Raw genomic sequence first — 21,996 nt, forward strand, 5'->3', positions numbered from 1 at the left:
GTAAGTTTAGTAAGTATGGCTTTATGGAACATAAAGTATTCAAAATAAAGATATCAAATAATTGTAGGTGTGGCAGTCTTCTCATCTCACCCCAACCTGATCCTCATTAATTATAATAGAGCTGAGCATGGAAATGTAAAAATAAGGGGGAAAATTTATATTACCATTGAAAGCTAGCAAAACTTTCCAAATTCTAGAAAATGTGAAGAATGCTTGCTGTATATTATATGGACTGTGACATTTTAGGAAATAGACCAGCAGGCATCTTTCTACTCAGTTTCTATGAAAGCAGCATGACCTCTCTGCAGTAAAGGGGGATTCTAGACTCCAGGGGTAATTCTACAATTTTGGACATGTGAGGTTGTAGGTGAGAACAGCGTATGTAAAATATAAAAAATATTTTTCTTGAAGACACTTTATTACTGTAGAATATAGAATTTAGGGTATCTGAATTGATACAAGGACTGGGTCCACATCCGCAAACACAAAGGTGGTAATAACCATTGTGTCACATTTATTCCTAAGCAACAAAACAATCTCTTTTAAAGGCATGAGAAAAGAAGATAGACACAATTTTAGGAATTATTTTACTGTTCTAGGAAGACTGAGTTCTAGAAGTTTACATCAAGAAGAATCACAGAATTATGAGAGTAGACAAGATTTTTCCAGAAGCAGCAAAATGATTGCAGGGGGAAGTGTAAACATTATGACAGGTAAATGCCCCCATATCTCTTATTAAAGAAGACTTATAAAATAATAAAGATGAACAACTCAATATAAAAATGGTCAACAGAACATAACTTCACACACACATACACACAGAGAGAGAGAGAGAAAGAGAGAGGGAGAGAGAATAACAGACATCTCATTAGGAAATGGGTTTAGCAGTTGCCATTACCATGGTCCCAAAGGAACTGTGATTGGAATCATTCTCTTTGCTCCAGATTCTCTCTTGGTTGAATTGATGCAGTTATGCTTAGGCTGTTTCTGGTCTCATAGAGGTAAATCTACTTTCACCCTCACCAGAGTAAGTAATTTGTGTCTGGTATTTATCCAGGTGGATAGAAAGAAATACCTTAGACTCCACTCTTAGCAATTTTGTTCTCTGCTTCCGAATGGGAATCCAGCTTTATTTTCAATCCATATGTAATTCTCGGCTTAAGACTGTCCCCTATATGTGTTTCAAGGCCCCAAGCCCAAAGGCCTCCTGTATCTTTTCCCACCTCCCTGTGAGTTATGCACTTTCAGATCCCATTTATTATTCTGGGCTTTCTGTTTCAGTTGTATAATACTTTTCCTTTCTGGATTTCAAATATGGCTATCTACATGTGTGTAAATGTGTACTTTGCTGAAAAATGATTATGACTTGGTTGTGAGAGAGGAAGACTTTGGGTAAGGCATCTTGGCCTAAACTATCAGTACTCTTTGTATTATGTAAAGATGCTGTTATAGAACAAGCATTTTGTATTTTTTCTCTTGTTTTATTCTCTCTGTTGCCTATGGGAACTCTCAATGCTTCCAAATTTCCTGCCTCTACTCCCAGGTACCAGCTATTGTTTCCAATATTAGAGTCCAAATTTTAAGTTGACTCAATTTGCAAGACCTTTTCCCCAGCTTTTCCAGACAGTGTATGCATTTTTTTTCCTTTTAGACCTTTTTACTTTGGATATACTTGACTGCAATACAAAGATTCAGGGTTTCACAAATAAAAAACCTAAAGTTTGCATTTTAACTGACTGCTCACATTTCTTAAATAACTTGTAATGCAGGGTATAGTTTGGCAGAAGACTGAAAAATGAAATATATTCAAGCTTACTAGTTATGCAAGGAGTACATATCTTTCTAAGATGACTGAAATATAATATTAAGTATGGTGATGAGCTGTGTGCAGTGTAATGTGATGTGTTTCCCCAAGTAATATTTGATATATGGAAAGTACTCTAATTTTTTTAACATACCCATTATGAAAATATTTGTTGGATCAGTAAAGTAATAGCCAGAAAATAATAAATATTTGTTTAAACACAATCTTCTTACTGTGCAAAGATGGAATGTGAAAATAGGAAACACATTGTGTAAAAGTTTTAAAATTACATTGAATTATCTATAGAAAAGAGATTATATATATTTATGCAGATCACTAAAAATAAGAAAAAGCTACACACATTCAAGTGTCCCTGATTAGTGTATATGGTATACTGTGTGAAAAGCTTGGCAAAGATAAACCCTGGATATTTTACAAGTTCACTAGTCATCAATAATTATTCAGATCTAAAAGTCAGCAGAACTCACCCAGAAGGAGTGCCTGAAGGTTAGCAGTATTCATGACCTCCCCTGGATATATCTATCACGGTTGTGATACATTTACTCAACATGTTGATCCCTTTTTGTTTTAAAAGAACAAAATCTGGTCCTGGAACTAATACCCAAATTTTTTCTAGTAAGTGCTGACTAAATATGTTTGAAACTTATAAATCTTCCTTTTATTTAAGCCACGAAGAGTCGAGATTTCTGGAAAAACGATACTCCAAAACAGCTTTTATCTTTGAGGTTGATTCCTTGTGTGACTCACCTTCTTCCGGGTTATTTTTGTAATATTATCCTGATACTGACCAATGTTAAGAATGAAAAGTCTTACCACTTAACCATACAGATTTGAGCTCATAAAAAAGTTTAGCAGAAATTTGCATCCTCTGCTCTAAAACTTACAGCTATGAAAATTGATAGCCAGTATGTCTCTGCTAAATACTAAAGCACATTTTTCTTCCTACTGTTATTTGGTGGGCCAATCTTGATAACAATGAATGTAATTAGAAAGTTGCATTGAAAGTTAACCTGGGGTGGTGTCTCACACCTGTGATCTTAGCACTTTGGAGGCCCCAGGTTGTCAGCCAGACTAGAGTGACTAAAGAAACAGGGTCAGGCGAGATGAGCTGGTATTTCACTTGTTATGCATTTGCATTATTAACTTTAATGTGCTGAAATTGTCAAGGATAAAAAGAAAATTGTTTTATCAAGTCAGGCTCATGTGGTATCTATATGATACTGACAAATAATTCAAAGTTTTTCTGTTAAATCCAAAGTGTGATTATTTTCCAGGCATCTTGACAGTCTCAACCTATATTGATGATGTGTATGTGTGAGATTATTTTCTCACATTCATACTGACTTCTTGATAGAATAGTGCCTATCTAGAATTCATTAACAAAGAGAAGAGTGCCAATATTTGAGATAGTTCTTTGCGAAGAGATTGTTAACCCTGTAAATACAATATAATATCCTAATAGACCTAGGAGTGACAACCTTCCACTCAGGGTCAAGTGCTGTAAGTTTGCACCATTTTTCTTCTGAACTGTCTCTCCCCAAAATTAAAACATATAACACATTTGGTTTGTTGTATAGATGGGAAGACTAGTGTTTTTTATCAAATATCAGAGTCAGAAGATATTCCATTAGGATCAATAATAGTATATAGTAAAAAACCCATAGTTTATTAGAAAACTATAAATCTAAAAGAAATGACTTTGCATTATTGTATATTCTTCTCGGTGACTGTTTTACTTTATTTTCTCCCTAAAGGGATAGGTTCCTCTCAATAATGTTGGAAGCAAGACAAATGAGCAACCATTGTCTGAATTTTAAAAATCTAAATAAGATAGGTGTCCTAGTCTGTTTATCTTGCTATAAAGGAATAGCTGAGACTGGGTGATTTATAAAGAAAGAAGGTTTATTTGGCTTATGGTTCTGGAAGCTGTAGAAGAAGCATGGTATCAACATCTGATGAGGGCCTCAGGCTGTCCATTCATGGTAAAATTTGTAAGGAAGCCAGTGTTGGATATTACTTGGTGAGAGAATGGAAGCAAGAGATAAGGCAGGGAGGTGCCAGGCTCTTTTTAATAACCAGCTCCGGTAGCAACTATGAGAGGGACAACTCACTCAGTACCTCGAGGAAGGTACCATACCAATGATGAGGCATCCACCCCCACCAAGCCAAACACCTCCCACTGTGCTCCATCTCCAACAGTAGAAATCATATTTCAGCAAGAGGTTTGGAGGGTTACATTTCTGAATTATAGCCAAACAAAATCAGGATAATGACACTGGAATCAAACTGAACAGTTACAGAATTGTGAACATTTATTCAATCAGATGAATTAAAAACATTAAAGCAATTTATGTCCTACAATAAGCAGCTTTTAAGACATAAAAATAATAGCATAAAAATTTTATTTTTATAATTATTAAGTTTAGATTCTCTGTCATAGAAGCCTAAAAGCAAACAGTCATGCATTTAATGGGGAAAACTGGCTATAAATGCAGAGAGAGATTAAATACCTAAATTAAGACTTACTTGCCAAAAAGGACATAACAGGCTGATAGAATTCTAGAATGCATTTTCTGGAAGGAACTTTAGAGTTTCCTCTTTAACTGATATATTTTTTGCAAGCCACACAGCATATGTATGAAGAAGAGTGATGCTAAGATGCCCCAAATCAGTTAATATTTTCACAATCATTTGATTGTGAAATTCAAAGTCATTTAGTATCATTTAAGCATGTTTTTATGGTTTCATCCAAAACCAAAATAAAATGAGGGTAAATATTTATTGAAAATGTTATGAAGAAAATGTATGAGGAAAACAACCTAGTCTTATTAATAACCAAATTTGATTGAAGTGGCAATTTCTGATGGCAGCTACTTGCAAATCAAATTAATAAAACAAATTTTATTCTGGTGCAATAACTTCACATAGGGATGCAAAATTGAATTTCTCCTTTGTCGTATATATGTAAAACACAAATTACATACCTTATCTGTATAGGAATTTATGTATTCAAATAAGTATCTATATAATATGCATATAAATAGTACATACACACACACACACACACACACGTAAAACATCAGGCAGCATCAGATTTCTTTCCTTGCAGATAGCTGCCGGATCTTTGGGGAATACAGAACTTGCTTCCTTATAACAAAAAGAAAATCTGAAAGAGCAGCTTTTAAATGTTTTTGTTTCTGAGATATCACATCAAGCACCAAGAATTCTGTAAATACTGTATAGTTCACATTGTAGATTTTACCAATCCTTGCTGCCAAGGAACGAAATTATCTTATGAAAATTTTATTAAACCGAGACTTCCACATATTAAAGGAGTGATTAGAATTCTTTCTCAAGATCATTATGATGCTCAACTCTTACACATTATTATCTTTTGAGATCTTTAGTGTTTTTTTATGGAAAATACAAAGTAAAACTGAGCATTTACCATTATATGAAACATTAAATAGCATATGATCTGATAATAGAACTTCTGATTACATAGAAATAATTTGCATAAAGTGTAAGCTTACTTTTTGAGAAGTGTACCTTAGGTTCTGTATTGTAATGATAATTCTACTTTAAAGCCTGCATCAGGGGATGTTAATTCAAATGCTTTCAGCAGGCAAGCAGGTAAAATTAATCCACAGATATTAGAGATAGACAACAATCCAGTGTAGTAGTTACCATGGTCAAAGATAAAGTGCATTGATGTAAAGACCTTAAAAGAATTCTACCAATTAATGTTATTTAATAGCGTACTCATCCCCAAATCATCTGATATTATCAGTGGTCTCAGCTTGCCCTAAAAATTTTCAAAATAATTTCACATAAGTTAATTCATTTTGAACTTCCCAGTCTTTTGATATGCAAGGTAGTTGATCCCCATTATCTAATAATAGGTAAGAAATTTCAGGCTTAAATATTTTGATTAACTTTCCAAGAACGTTCTCTGAAATGATAGACATAGACTGTCACAGGCAATATAGATTGCTTCTGAGCTACGCTAGTCAACACTACACTGGCAGGCTCAGCAATCATGCCAATAGCCCTCGTGCAATCTACTCTACTATTTGGGGGCCAATATCATTTTCTTTGGGTTGGAAGTGAAACAAACCTAGTCAAAGAAAGAAAAAAGTGAGATGAATTAAACTTTGTTCTCTCAAAATTCCCGTTACTAAAATGTATAACAACACTCCTCTGTTGTCCATAAATCCTGACCAGGCTTAAAAGTGTAGAGACAATGATAGAATTCCATTTGTGAATGGAGCTGGGATTCAAAGGTACAGAATTTAATAAAATAACTCTTCCTACCTAAGCTCCATGTAATTCCATCAGGTAAATATCTTGCCATGTTTTCACTGACTTTGCCATGGAAACATAGGCTACAAGAAAATTGACCTTACACTGACTGAAAGAAAACTAAGGAAACAAGAGCTGCAAGTACATGGGGTCCAGCACCTGGGTCAGAAGCAACCCAAAGAGCCACATGGCCATGTTCCACCAACCACCTAGCACTTTAAATGAATGGGTTGCCTTTCCCTTTTAGAGGATAACATGCAGACTGTGTAGCTTTTAATTAGAAGTTTTAATAAGAAAGGATTCACTATGCACTCCTATTTCAGGTCAGCATACACATATTCCAAAGACCTTCACTAGCTTTTTAATAATTAAGACACCAAACCACTATCCATATGGGAGAAAAAAAATACAACATACTTATTCAAAAATAAATTACACACAAAAATTTTAATTATTATGACCACTCAAAATCCCAAAACATATGATTCAACAGCAATATCCTGTGAAATCAAGAACAAGAGATTTCCTATTCCACTGTGTTTTTCACGGGCAATTTGTTGGTTTGGCTAACAATATTATAAGCCCCTACAGAAAATGAATTAACATAAACATTGAGCTGATGCAATTACTTCAAGCCTCTCTGAGTAGACATAGTCTAGAAGAAAAATGAAGGCGTATACAGAGAATGCCTTTGACATTCACTATTGTTAATTTTTTTTGTATCTTTGTTTGTCATAAATGTATTCAAGGTAAAGTAAAATCAGTAAATATAACAAATTCAAATCTTTTTTCAATTATTTTATGCATATAATGAATCAAGCCTATTTCATTTTCCATTTCACTTGTATGCTAAAAATGTGGTTTAATGTTAATAAATAAAATATACAACTTGACGTTTATAATGAAGTATCATTAAAAATATAAAATTCATTTTTCATATAAAGTCCATATAAATTATATGTATAATATTCAGTGAAATGCATTAATGCACTCTTGCAAATAATATTTTTGATATAAAAACAAATATAATTTAGGAAACCCTAGAAAAATTTTTGTGTAAAATCACTGTAATACATAGCATAATTTTCAATGGACAATATTAACAAAGACAATTAACATTATCTAAATAAATATTCATTTTTGAGAAATAAGCATGAGAAATATTTAGTAAAAATATTTGTTTCTCTTATTTTCAGATAAAGGTAAAAAAATTCTTGACATTGCTAAATAATTTAATTAAAAACAGCTTAATAAAAACAAAAATAGTTTCATGAATGTCTTGTATTAGTTCCAAATTTTATCTAAGTTAGTGAAATATAAAATATTTCACAGGCCGGGCACGGTGGCTCATACCTGTAATCCCAGCACTTTGGGAGGCCACAGATCACCAGAAGTGGGTAGTTCAAGACTAGCCTGACCAACATGGAGAAACCCTATCTCTAAATTAGCCAGGCATGGTGGCACATACCTGCAATCCCAGATACTTGGGAGGCTGAGGCAGGAGAATCACTTGAACCTGGGAGGCAGAGGTTGTGTTAAGCCAAGATCACACCATTGCACTCCAGCCTGGGCAACAAAAGTGAAACTCCAGCTCAAAAAAAAAAAAAAAGAAAAAAAAAGGTGTGTGTGTATAATATATATATATATATATATATATTATACACACACACACACACACATATATACACACACATATATATCACAAAACAATTATCAATAATGTCTCAAATATGCAACTACATTTCCATTTTAAGTCCAGGAAAATTTTGTAATTAAAATTATTCTTTCAATTATTTACTCACTTTCCAAATTGTGCTCTATAAATATAGGGGCTCTGATCAATACACATACACAAGAAAAAAATGAATTGTAAGAATCAAAGAGGTACTTCTTTTTCAATAATTTCAAGCAACTAAAGTTGGGGTCAGCTTTTTATTCAAACAGCTTGAGTCATGGTTTCATTCCAAAGGAATCATGGCCAGTGCTGTGGATGTGCTGATTGGCCAATCCTGGGTCATGTGGCCACCCCTAAAACTCTAAGGTGTATTAGGTCAAAACCAACAGTATAGACAGAATGTGCAAGGAAAATAGATGTCTACTAGAAAATCAAGATAATGCTCTGAGAAAAGGGAGAAAGGATGCTAGGCAGACAAAGTCAACAGTATCTACCAAAAGCAACAAGATTTGACATGTCAATGTAGAGAACCAGGGGAAAAACTTAGCAAGTGCTATGCCTGAATGTTTGTGGTCCTTCAAAACTCATAGGTTGAAACTGAATTTCCACTGTAATGGTATTAAAAGATGAGGGCTTTGGGAGGTGACTAGGTTATGAGAGTGGACCTCTCATGAATGGGATTAGTGCCCTTATAAAAGAGGCCCTAGACAGCTTGTCTCTCCCACTCCCACCATGTGAGGACACAGCAAGAAGGTACCACCTATGAGAAAAGGGTCATTACCTGATACTGAATGTGCTAGTGCCTTGATTTTGCATTTCCTAGTCTCTAAAACTATAAGAAATCAATTTGTTTATAAATCACTAGTTTATGACTTTTTGTTGCAGTAGGATAAATGGACTAATACATTAGATACACAGAGAAGAATTTATGTATTCCAGTCAGGGCCCAGCTGTAATTGTAATCTTGAACGTGTAAAGATTTTGTTTTCAAGACTTTGGTCAACAGAGTGGGCAAAAGTACGAAGAAGAAAAATGGGCTGTAGGGAAGAATCCTTGCCTTTGCCAGTTTTCACAAGCCATCTGTATTCCTTGGCTTAGACTTCATTCTTTCGTTTTCAAAGCCAGCAGTATGGTGTCTCTCTGATCCTTATTACAAAGTCACATCTATCTTCTCCTCTCTATACTAGCTCTGAAAGTTTTTGTTGTTGATGAGTTTTCTTGTTTGTTTGGTTTTGGTTTGGTTTCGTTTTGTTGAGACAAGTTCTATATCTATCACCCAGGCTGGAGTGTGGTGGCATGATCTTGGCTCACTACAGTCTCTGCCTCCCAGGCTCAAGTGATCCTCCTGCTTCAGCCTCCCAAACAGCTGGTGCTACAGGTACCTGTCACCATGCCTAGCTAATTTTTGTATTTTTTGTAGAGACAGTGTTTCCCCATGTTGCCCAGGCTGGTCTTGAACTCATGAGCTCAAGTGATCTACCTGCCTTCTCCTCCCAAAGTGCTGGGATTACAGGTATGAGCCATAGTGCCTGGCTGCTTCTTCATTTTTAAGAACGGATATTGATTCTGCTAGGATTAAGTTCCCAATCCCAAGGTTCGTGCCCTTAACCACGTCGGGAAAATTCCATTTGCCATGTAAAGTATCATACCCACAGTTTCTGGCAGTTGAAGTGTGTATATCACTATAGAGGGGATGCATTAGTCTACCACATTCATAGTTTCTTAATCATTTGTTATAGGTGGATCTCTGACACATTACATAGTTTATGAAGATATTTTTCTAACCCAAATGTGAGAGTCTTTTTTAATAGGTGTCTTCATTTATTTATATTTATAAGATGTTGGATCTCATATTTGTCATTTTTTTAGGTTTTCTACTTTTCAAACAAGTTTATAAACAAAACAGTATCTAATGAAGTAGAATATATTCTTGAGTGTCTTGTGATTCTCAATAATGTGGTTGTTGCGGTCAAGTTTCTCTTCCTTTTTTTAAGTGTAAGTAAGATAATCAGATGATATATATCAATATACTATTCCCTAGTGTATTTGAGAATATTTATTTTTCTGTTGTCACATATGTGCCTATGTGACTGGTTGGAAATTCCTATATTGCAATTTTTTTTTTCTCAATACATGGTACAAATTGCTTCATTATATTCTGGCTTCTGTTGAAGATGTCATAAAGATACACCCCAAACCTACCTGATTTTTATGTTAGATTTGACATGTTTCTCTTATTTAGAGGTTTACATAATTGTCTTTAATAACCAATACTTTTTTCAAAATAAATACCCACTTGATTGCTCTTTATTATGAGTACCTGTCACAAATAATTTACATGTTGATATTCATTTTCCTTTATAATCCTTTTATTCCTAAAATTTCCGTTTCTCTGATATATTCGTGTGATTCATTTAATTATACTGGTTAACATATGTTGTGTATAAATGATACATTTTATATAACTTTCATGTCTCTCTGTATTCTGAAATATTTATTTTTAACTGTGCTTCACATCAATTTGTTTTGTTTTCGGCAATTTCAATTTTGCATTATACTGCTTCTCAATTCATTTTAAGTTCTACAATTATATTCTCTGTTCTCTTAAATTTATTCCTTAGCTACGCTAGAAAATTTTCATCTCAATCTATTATATTTTCAGCATATTTCTATTTATTATCTTATAGATTTATGTTTTAATTTCCTGAAGAATGTTAGTTGACACTACCTCAAATTTTTTGGTGATAATCTATTTCCTGAAGTATATTATTCAACATCTGCTTGTAAAGCTATCCTTTGCTTGTTTTTCAAGATAATATTTGGTTTATTAATTTATGGCAGATCAGTAACTTGAGCCAACAAGTGAAATGTTTTATATTCTTTCACCAACTGCCCAATATATCAATATCATTGAAGAAAAAAAGACACTGGTTTTTTTTTGTTTGTTTTGTTTTGTGTTTGAGTCAGGGTCTCAATCTGTTGCCCAGACTGGAGCACACTGGCACACTCTCAGCTCACTGTAGCCTCTTCCTCCCAGGTTCACATGATCTCATGCCTGGGACTCCCTAGTGGCCGAGTCTACAGGGATATGGCACCACGTGAGCTCAACTAATTGTATTTTTAGTAGAGACAGGGTTTCACTATGTTGCCCAGGCTGAAAAGACACTAGTTTTTAGTTGAGAAGACCTACCAAAATGAAGCCAAAATAAGAAGAAATAAAATAACTTAGGAACTGATTTTTACCTTCTGCTTAAATTAAGATGAAAAAGTGGGTAAATAGGAAAAGAAGGTGGGAGTAGGGTAAGAAAAAGAAGTAAGAGTCAATAGTACTAAATTTTTCCGTGGTGGGGAGGTAGGCTCACAGAGACTGGTTTGAGAAAGCAGGCTTTCGTTCTCCCCTTAACGTTTTGGCTGCCAGTGATAGGAGTCATGAGAAGGAGTAAACCTAAATGGAACTAGTTGGAGAATCAGATTCAAATTATGGTCACTTCTGGATAAGTTAATATTTTTGTACTTCAAGTATTTGATTGTGAAATATATACAGCTAGGTTTATTTCATGTATTCTAATTTGGATATTATTTATATAACTTTTTGATTTTTTTTTTTTTCACCTGGAGTCTCACTCTGTCACCCAGGCTGGAGTGCAGTGGTGCAATCTCAGCTCACTGCAACCTCCACCTCCCAGGTTCAAGCAATTCTCCTGCCACAGCCTCCTCAGTAGCTGATACTACAGGCGTGTGTCACCATGCCCAGCTAATTTTTTGTATTTTTAGTACAGATCGGGTTTCACCATGTTAGCCAGGATGGTCGCAATCTCCTGATCTCATAATCCATTCCCCTAAGCCTCCCAAAGTACTGGGATTACAGGCGTGAGCCACTGTGGCCTGGCCGTGATTTTGTTTTATAATTATTCATTTTTAAATGAGAACAAACCTGAAGCAGCAGCCTAGCGTTTCGCTGTATCCCCCAAAAACAGTGTAAGTGAATATTTCTTGTAGCCCCTCCTGTGTTTTATATAAAATAATTTATTTAAGACATAGGTTCTGTATTATATGTATAGGCATGCAGTAGTGTAAGTTGGGTAGTTTCCGGCAAAAAAAAAAAAATGGAGGTCTTTTTAGTTATATTTGTTTCAATTATGTATATTGTGACTATTTTCATTTTGAAGGGTTGCAGTGATTGGTAAATGTCCTCTAATAGATGAGGGTCCTTCTGATTCTGAATTTTTCATTTGCACTAGAATTAAATGACAACATTGCTGAGGAAGTACAGTCTGCGTATATTGTCACCTTTGATATTTTCACTGTGTTTGCTGGCGCTAGACTTCACGACAGCAATGGCTTCTTGTAGACTGTATCTCATCTTTTCCATGGTCCAATTTTGCCTCTGTATCCCTTCCACCTCTAGACAGGGATCTGTCTCTTGTTAGAATAATCTCACATTACTATTAAGAATCAGAGTCAAAGAAAGGATTAACCACACATTTTGTCTCCTAGCCATGATGCTGCCGCTCTCATTTATCTAAATCAGTGTATATTTCAGGGGTTTTCTGAAAGGTCTTATAATTTCCTGCAGCACTGCACTACTGTCTCAGGACAGGGATGTGTGCATTTTCTCCTTGTGCCTTCTTTGATTTGGCTCAGTCTGAATTATCTAGAGCGTGCACTTGGCACTATTTCGTAATGCCAGCCTTGGTAAAGGTTTTCATTTTTCCTTCTCTTAATTCTTTTTAGTTATTTTGATCAACTTCTTCTATGTCATCTATTATACCACAGTCACTCTCAGAATTCCCTACTGCATGTTTTCTCATCTTTAAAATATTTATATAGCCTACTAAGACAAGTCTGGGAAAACAAGCAAGCCTACAGGAAAGAGATTGGCAAGCTGCCGTAGCAATAGCATCTGGCAGTAGCAGCCAGCTGGGCTTACAGTGCTCTGGCAGAGAACATGTCAATGTAAACTCCACAAAACTGAGAGCACAGTGGCTTCCTCAGCCTGCACCTATGGCCGAATCCCTATGCTACTGTAGTGTCCTGATGGTTATAAGGCAGAATGTGCTGTTTGACCTGAAACAGTTGCATTTAACACATTACCACATACAGGAACTGCAGGAGCAAGAGACTTATCTGTGCTCAGGAAAAAAGCAAGCTTGGGGAAATGCAGTAAACCTTCAGTGGAGTAATTTCAAAACTTCAGGGGCAACCCAGAGCAATAAACTGAGTTCCCTAATCATTTACCATCTTGCTATAATCATCTTTGTGGTGATCCCTGGTGATAAATCAGGAAAGTTGGCTAAGGCAGCCACTCCTGGGGAAGACAAGATTAATACCAGAGCTTCACAAGTAAGTGAACCCATCCATAGGATGAAAACATCCTTCCACACTGGAAAATAATGGACATTCAAGAACTTAGAGAACTATGCAAGTCTTGGAGTAGAAGAACAAATTGATATTACCAGAAAAAAAAAAAAAAAAAACATTTTTTAAGGGAGGAAAGCATATTCAATCTTTTGATTTACGTTTCTGGAGAAGATGGTGTCTCTTTCACCCTGGAAAGAATGACAGAAAATTCCAAAGTGAAATCATTAAAATGTTGGCTTCGTCTGCAAATCAGATTTTATGCACTCTGAATATAATTCCAGTGTATATATAGGTTATTGAATGCTTTTTGCCATGAAATTAGCTACGGCAATAGACTTTTTTATATAGGGAAATCGAATACAAAATGATCTTGGTTTTCCTATATAAACTATCAACTATGATCAAAGAACCGTGTTGGGTTATTCAGTTAAGACTAGCAAGAAATTTTTCCTAATTTACTCATAAACATTGATAAATACTTATTTAGTATTTGCTTTACTCTAAGAACTCTTTAAGAGTTTGGGATATAGAGTTGACTAAGAAATTGCTACAGTATATTTAGGTAACTGTCATAAGCTAATAATTACAAGTGAGGTAATAACTAACTGCTTCCGGATGTGATAGGAAGCCTCATAGAGATGACATATGGGCTGGTATAGTAAATTCTTAGAATTTTATTTTGTCTTGGCATCCATTTTAAATATAACTTTAACGTTTTCATATGAGAAGTAGGGCCCAATCACCCTTGACTGTCTCTAACTCTTCCCCTTCTCCCAGTTCCTCAGTGTGGTCAGTCCAGGTATCTGCCTTAGACAACTTCCTACAACCTACTTGACTGGTCCTGCTGACCCCCACACATCCCATGGATTATGTACATACGCCACAGCAACCTCCTCTCAGTTACAGTGTGACTTCCTGGAACTCATGCCTGATTGCTTTAAACTCACCAATCAAAACTCCCTGTAGGAAACCTATTTGGATAAAGTCCTGGATGCCGATAAAGGCCTTAACCTATAAATCTTTCTTTCTCTCCCGTCACTGGCTAACCTCTGTGTGTCCTTCCGGCATGCCATGTACCCACAGGGTTTGTAAGTAATGAAATATTTCTTTTCATCTTGTGTCTCTCCTAATCATTTAAACAGTGTTCTCCCTCTTAAAGATCTTATGTTGATGCAAAAGGAATCTTGGTTTTTGCCATTATTTTTAATTAAAATAATCTTTTAATTAATAACTTTTGCACCAACCTAAATAAATTAAAACATCTGGGTATAGAAGGGTAATTTGGAGTTCAGGGACAAAAGAATATTTCAGGATTATGGCCAGAAGGAATAAATTTAGCAAAGGAAAGATATATAAAAGACTATTTTGAGCTCAGGGAACAGTGAATTCTTCTATGATACCAAAGTGTAGAGTACATGAGAACAAGTGATATGAAACTGAAGTGAAAAGAGATCTCACATTTACTAATGAAGGTCTCTGTGCATCATACTAAGGAATGCCAATATTTTCTGACTGACAAGTGACAACCGTTGAATATTTTTAAGCCAAATACTGGCATGAGCAGATTTTCATTTGATAGTAATGTGAAAAAGAATACGAAAAGGTGAGATTAACTTTAGAAATAAAATTTATCGAATTTCAATCTGTAAGCACATATTAAAACATGTTATCAGTGAAGTCTTATTTATTTAAATATTTTGGTTTTCCAATTTCAAAACAATCACATCCCTTCTTCATACTTAATGAAAGAATTTTCAAAGCTGGTTAATTATCCTATATCCAGAGACAAATATGAAACCTACATGTCACTGATATTTTAAAAGTTTTCACCATTTTAAAGTGATGTTACCTGCTTGTTGGTTCCTATTTGTATTAGAATTTTTCAGAGTCTCCATTTATAATTAAGTATTTTTGCTAAGTGTAGTGGGGGTGGGAAAAGAAGAGGTTTATTTGTCTTCCGAAATCAAAATACAGTGATTTTTCTTCTTTGGATTGATTAGTCAAAATTTGAAAACCAATGATCTCATAAAGATAATCTCATTCGATGGACTCCCTGAAGACAAACCCTTTGGAAACAGAGTGTTTTCAGGTTTGCTACTCATCTCTATAAATAATTTTTTACTAATTAAATTTGATTGTTGTTTTTCCCCAAATAGTTTTCCAAATTACAGGAATTGAAGCATAATTATAACAATGCAAAAAGTTACATTAAGGCAAAGACAATATTCCCATCTACCTGCTTTTAATTCTACCTTCTGTGATAATCAATATCCGTAGCTGACATCTACTCAGTGTTTAGTAATTTTTTAATTGTTTCAGAAATATTAAAGCATTGAAACTGGAAACAATAGATAAAAACTACCTCTTTACTAAAAAAAGAAGAAAGAAAAGCTGAAAAGCAGATCTGAGCTTGCTAACCTGATCTTTCACCTTATATAAATAGCAAAAGTTTTAAAAAGAGTATTCTGAGCAATGTTACCTTTATGAGGGAATATATCATCGTTTCTCTTCCCTCCTCCCCTTGTAAGAGAGTAAAGAGCTGTTTCTTCCCTGTCCTATAAGTCAAGTGGGATGGGAGGGGCTCCAAGAAAGATTGAGCATCCCTATAAGTGGGAAGGTTGGCCTAACTTCCCCACAGGACACAGAAACACTTAGGCCCTCTCCGTCATTGCAGTTAAAGCTCAGTGAAATCCCTTGGGTGAGCAAGGCTTGCAACCTCTGGAATTTGAAGGCCTTCAGAACCTTCTTGAACATCAAGAAGTTGCCTCTGTCCCTCCTGTGGAATTCTTGTGGCAAACCCTGGCTGAGGCAGCTACGACATGGGAGGATGAGAAAAAAGAACCATAGTGAAAGAAATCAGACTTCCACCCTTGGGAATTTACGTGGGCCCAGTGGCCTCTGAGAAAGGGAGACTAACTTCAGCTGTCTCTATAGCATCCATCTAGGAGGGATTCTCACTGGCATGGGCACACCAGAGAGGTAAGAAGATGTGAATTTACTATCAAGAGCACAAGCTGGTACAGGTTTGATGGGCGCTCACAAAAGATCACCCAGCATTGCTTCACCTATGTCAGAGCACTGTGCTGTGCCGAGGCAGCTGTAGAACTTTCAAAGAATGTACACAGCTGTGATCAATGCAAAAGCATGGTGGAATCTCGGTGATACAATGTGAGTCAAAAAAGCAAGATTTTGAATACTATATTCACTTGAGTTCCTTTTATGAAGCTCAGAATTAGGCAAAACTGCATTATATTGATTAGCCATATATATGTCTGATAATTCTTTTTAAAAAGCAAAATAATGGCAAGCATAAAATTTCATATAGCTATAACCTCTACAAGTGAAACAGGGAGGTAAAATAGAGGAAGGGTCACTATAGGGAGAAGTAAATGAATAGTATTGTTTCAGATTTGGGATTGAGTAAAGAGTTTGACAATATTCGTTTGGTACTAAAAGTTAAATAAATAAATGATCAAATAAAAAGAACTTTGCTCAGACAATTATGTCAATATATCATCTAAAAGGATTATGATTAATCTATTTCTCTTCACCAGAGATCCATATTTTTAGAGTCTTACTTTAGTATCTGTGTTCTCCATCGCAGTATTTTTTTTTTAATTATTAACAGTTGCCAATGCCTTTCATATGTGTTATGGTAGTATCAGTAAACTCTTATAGTTCCATGCCATGTGTAGGTTGGAACTGTACATGAAGAGGTTCAGGCTGGGTGCTGCCCTTCATCTTCCCATCAGTCTGCCCTTGCCCTCAGCCCTTGCCACTCCAAATAGGGCGGAAGATAGGATTTACCCTCACTTATTTGCCTTATATTAATTTTCCATTTGGTGAATCAAATGAGTTAAGTCACTCTTCCTTCAAACCAATCCTGCCTCCTTTAAGCCTTCCAGAAAATCCTTAAAACCCCTTCACTGGTTTCTAGGTTGACACAGATGTCTTCGTATTTCATTGATCAGTTATTCACATTTTGGAAGGTAGAGCAAGTTGAAGCCACAAGCTAAAAAACCATACTGGTAGCAGAAGTCATCTCAATTCAATTTTAGTAATTTTAACCTTTTTTTTCATAAAGATTAATTTAATAAATTCAAGAAGCAATTGTTACTGAATTCTTATTAGATAAAATAAAAAATATTCTAGTCTCTTCTTTCTTTGAGTAAATCCACTTTAAAGAGGTTTTTTGAACTAAACATGCAAAATACTCCTTTGATGTTACTGTTGCTGGCCGGTAAGTTATGGAGGGTTAGCAAGCTCTCTGGGGCTTCTCGCCAGTTGCCTGCTTTGCTTTGGAGTGGGCAAGAGAAACAATGTGATTAGTCTGTTATTTTTTTGCATTCAATTTGAGTCAGGGTATTTATCCATGAAAAAGCCTCCAAATGACACTCACTGAAGGTCTTCAATCTAGCTGTTCCCTCTGGCTGGGATGTACTTCCCCCAGTTACTTGCTTGCCTAACTCCTTCTCCTCTTTTCAATCATTGCTCCATTTTTACTTTTCAATGAAACCCCTGAGTTCCCTGTTTAATACAATAAGTCGCATCCCTATTTAATACAATAAAATATCCCTGAGTTTTGGTGGGTTTTTATTTGGTTTTATTTCAGATTTTTTTTTTTTTTCGCCAAAGAACCTAATCGCTTTCTGATGTTATATATTACATCAGAATATATAATATTTTCTGATATATGTGTGTGTGTGTGTGTGTGTGTATATATATATATATATATATATATATATATTTTTTTTTTTTAAGAGACAGGGTCTTGGTCTGTTGCTCAGGTTAACATTATAGCTCACTGTAGCTCAAGAAATCCTCCCACCACAGCCTCTGGAATAGCTGGGGACCACAGGCATGCAACACCATGCTAGATTGATTGATTGATTGATTGATTGATTGATTGATTTAGACGAGATCCCACTATGTTGTCCAGGCTGGTCTAGAACTTCTGGCCTCAAGCAGTACTCCCACCTCAGTCTTCTAAAGTGCTGAGATTATAGGTGTAAGCCACCATGCCTGGCTACTGATTTTTATGTTTGCTGTTATTTTCTGACTCCAGCTAAAATATAAAGTCCAAAGGGGGTAGGGATTTTCATCTTTTAATGTTGGATATATCCCAAGCACTTAGAAATAAGCTGGGCCTCTACTCTAAAAGTAATCTAATAATTTGCATGAAATAAGTACGTAAAGTTTATAACATGTTTATGGCACTTTTCCCAACTTCTACTGATGCCTTTTTTTCTTTCTAATATTTTATACTGGATATTCATTTTAATAGAACTCTGGAATAGGAAGATTACATACTCTTAATGGAAGATTTTTCATTATCATTTTACCAAAATGAGTTTGCCTTACCATCTTACCAAAATGCCTCATAATTTTATCATTCCTATGTAGACTTAAATAGTCCACATGCCTGATACATATCTTCTTTTTCATTGGAACCATAGAAGTAAAGCAAATTAATTATTAGAATAAGAAGTCATCTTGTTATCATGGCAACAGAAACCTGTTAGTTGGATGATTTTAATTGCCCATAGCACCAAATAATGTTAGCCTGACAAATCTGTACTTCCCTAAGAAGGGATAAATGAATAAACATTTGTGCTTGTTAATCAAAGGAACCTCTAATAGATAGAATAATGCAAATAAACTTTGTTTTTCTATTGTCTGGAGCCTGCTTAACCAATTTCTTGTACATCCTCACTCTGTTATTACAAAGCCTTGCTTTGTAAAGATGACGTTGCACTCATGCACTCTCGTGTGGGCAGCCAGTACACTGTTGGTTAAATTTTTAGCATTTCCTAGTTTTGATAACAGGCAGTCTTATGTCATTTCTGCAGCAAGATGATCTCATCCATTGCATTTGCATTATCCCCAATTTCATTTTTAGAGAGTATTCCTAACCTTCATTTGGAAAAGATATCATGTCATTGCATTTGTATTTTAATAATATTTACCTACATGAAAGGGCTAATTTGAAGGTCAGATCACCTAAGTGTAAATAAGTGTACTAAAAAAGTATTGACAAATAACAAGGCATTTTGCTATTTGATTGATACCACACTCGACTTCCATGAGAAGAGTTTTACATCCACTATATAAGTTGGCAAAGGTTTTGTGAACTCTTGATTCATTTGGTCATACCAAATTCCATGCCATCTATCTTAATATCTGCATTAAGTAAAATTAGATTATAATGTTTGTCACTTGGAGCAAATCATTAAATTTAAAAGAAATAATATATCTCAAACAAGATTTTAGCTTAATATAATATCTATCTGATATTGACGTGATATGTTGCTGAGCAGATTAATTAGGAGTAATAGCTCTTAAACTTTCACTTTTTCTAACCCAATAGCTGTCCACATTATTTTTAATCCCAGTTACTTAAAAGTAAATAAATAAATCTCCCTATATTTTAATATTTTTCATACTATTTATTGCTTCCCATTATACTTATTCTACCATCAGCTCTTAACTAATCTATATTATGATTTAGAATTCAAATATATAAAGGACAGAATATAAATTTAAGAGGATTAGGCATGGGATGCAACAATAACTGCGGTTTTATGTGTAATATTATGCATCAACTTTTTCTGAATAGTAAATTATAAATAGTAAAAACCTGCAGTGATGAAGAGGATTACTTTGTCCTTCTTTAGAAAACTGAAATCCTCAAGGCCTTCTGAAGTCAGAACATTAAAAGTTTTCCAAATAGTTGAAAAGTTAACTTGAGAAATTAAAAAAAAAATCAATTATGAAATTGAATGGTAAGTTATGAAGTTGAGTGGCAAGATCTCCATATAAGCTGGGAGAAATGGTAGAAGCACAGTAGTTCTTCCAAACTAGAAATCCGTGAAAATGATCAAAAGTATTTAGCAAATTATTTTTTCAATATCAACTGTGGACCTCAGTAACAACCTGAGATATAAAAAGTGCTATGAGCAATACCTCAGTGAATAAGCTGACATCAAAGATGTCTCTTAGGTTTTGATCCCTTACTGAAAGCGGTAAGCTTAACTGCTGTGCTGTTCTGTTGCTTTAGGTCAGAAAGTTTGAACTTCCTGATTTCAGATATTCTAAGTGTGAAACCATTAACAAAAATATAGAAAGTTATTCTCATCATATTTCCTGTGACATCTCATGAGAAATACTATGCACAAATATAAATACTTCCTGCTAGCAAAGTGAAGTTGTGGATACAACTTTTCGTATTATCATAATGTATTATAGATGATTTCGCATATGGGATTACTTGCCTCTGGACACATCTACACACAAAGTGTCAGAAGAGTCTGACCCAAGTTCTGAGAATTACATAGGCTGTTATTTCTAACCTGAGCAGAGTGGTAGGCGGTAATACACATGTAATGAAAAAACAATTTTATTCCCTTTTGTTCCCTCTCAGATAAATTGAAATCTAGATTGCTGATCCTGATGTCTGAAAATATCCTTTAAAAATTGTAAATAATATCCTTTAAAAATTGTAAATAATATTGTACTTGAACAGGACAATCTCAAAACATGTAGTTGCCTTTATGGAGTGTATAGCTTTAAACACATGGGAACAAATCATATGTGACTGAGGCAGGGTTTTATTTAAACTCAAATATCCTAGATATATGCATCTTTTGGGCTCCATAACTGAATCATTTTCCCATATAGTTGTGGCCTTAAATTTAAAGAGAAGAAACAGTTTTCTCTGTTGACAGAGTAAAATTATATAAAGGAATTAGAAATAAGTCCATAGGCTAAAATATAATGTTGGTTAAAAGTCTGGAAAATTGCATTTAAACCCCATTCCTGTAATAATTAGTTGTTTGGAAAATGTTTACTGAAAAAAGGTTCACCAATAATCACATATAGTAAAATAATACAAAGTGTGAAAATATTTTGAAACTCCAAATACAAGATTTTTTTTAAATTTCTCAAACTGTTAGCATTTTAATACGAATAAGCTTTTCTCTTATTTTCTTTCTTAGAGCCAATACAGGTAAATATACATTGAAAACATTTTAAAGTAAGTAATGCATTATATAAAAATATATACATTATATATACACATTATATACTAAAAATATATACATTATATACAAAACCAAAAGATACAATTAAAACATGTTTCTGACAACTACAGCATAATGCATAACACAATTTCCGAAGAAAACAAATCTCCTTTGGCTCATCCAGACTTCACCCATTGCCTTGTAAGTTCTCTGGTCCTTCTGTATGAATGTGAGAAACGACAGGAAAAAAATAAAATCCAATGAAAAAGCTCTAATAGAGAGCAGGGTTAAGGGCTGTGGCCCTCTGCAGAGATTTATACTTTCTGAGACATTAAGGAGTAAAATTAAAGCTGTTAAATACAAATTCATTTGCCAATGCCCCTTGAGTCCTTCTGCCTAAAGATGTGGCAATGTGATGTGCCAGGCATATTTCCTGTGACAGAATATAGGATTAGGTCCTGCATATGGATAACTGTAAACCCTCAGATGTCTATGTTTACCCAGAAAACGCTAAGGCACCAAAGCAGCAGATTTTATTACCACTTGCAGTTTGTGTGCTCAGCTTTAATAACCCTGCTGGGATCATCGATTTTTTCACCAACACCCCTGGGTTCTGTTATGCTGTTATAGACAGCTCACATTCCAGTTTCCTTCCCTCCCCGTAAGTTGTTTAATAGCATTCATGTTGGCTACTTCCATCATTCCTCTGTCAATTCAGCAGGTTTTAAAACTAAACATTCAGGGTAAAAAAAATCTTTCTTGCACTTATGACAGAAAGTCTTAGTTTATTTTGTAGTAATTGAAGGGATTATCTG

The sequence above is a fragment of the Sapajus apella genome, unplaced genomic scaffold (genome assembly GCF_009761245.1).
Source record: "Sapajus apella isolate SASKATOON/1434 unplaced genomic scaffold, GSC_monkey_1.0 scaffold46, whole genome shotgun sequence".
Taxonomy (NCBI): Eukaryota; Metazoa; Chordata; class Mammalia; order Primates; family Cebidae; genus Sapajus; species Sapajus apella.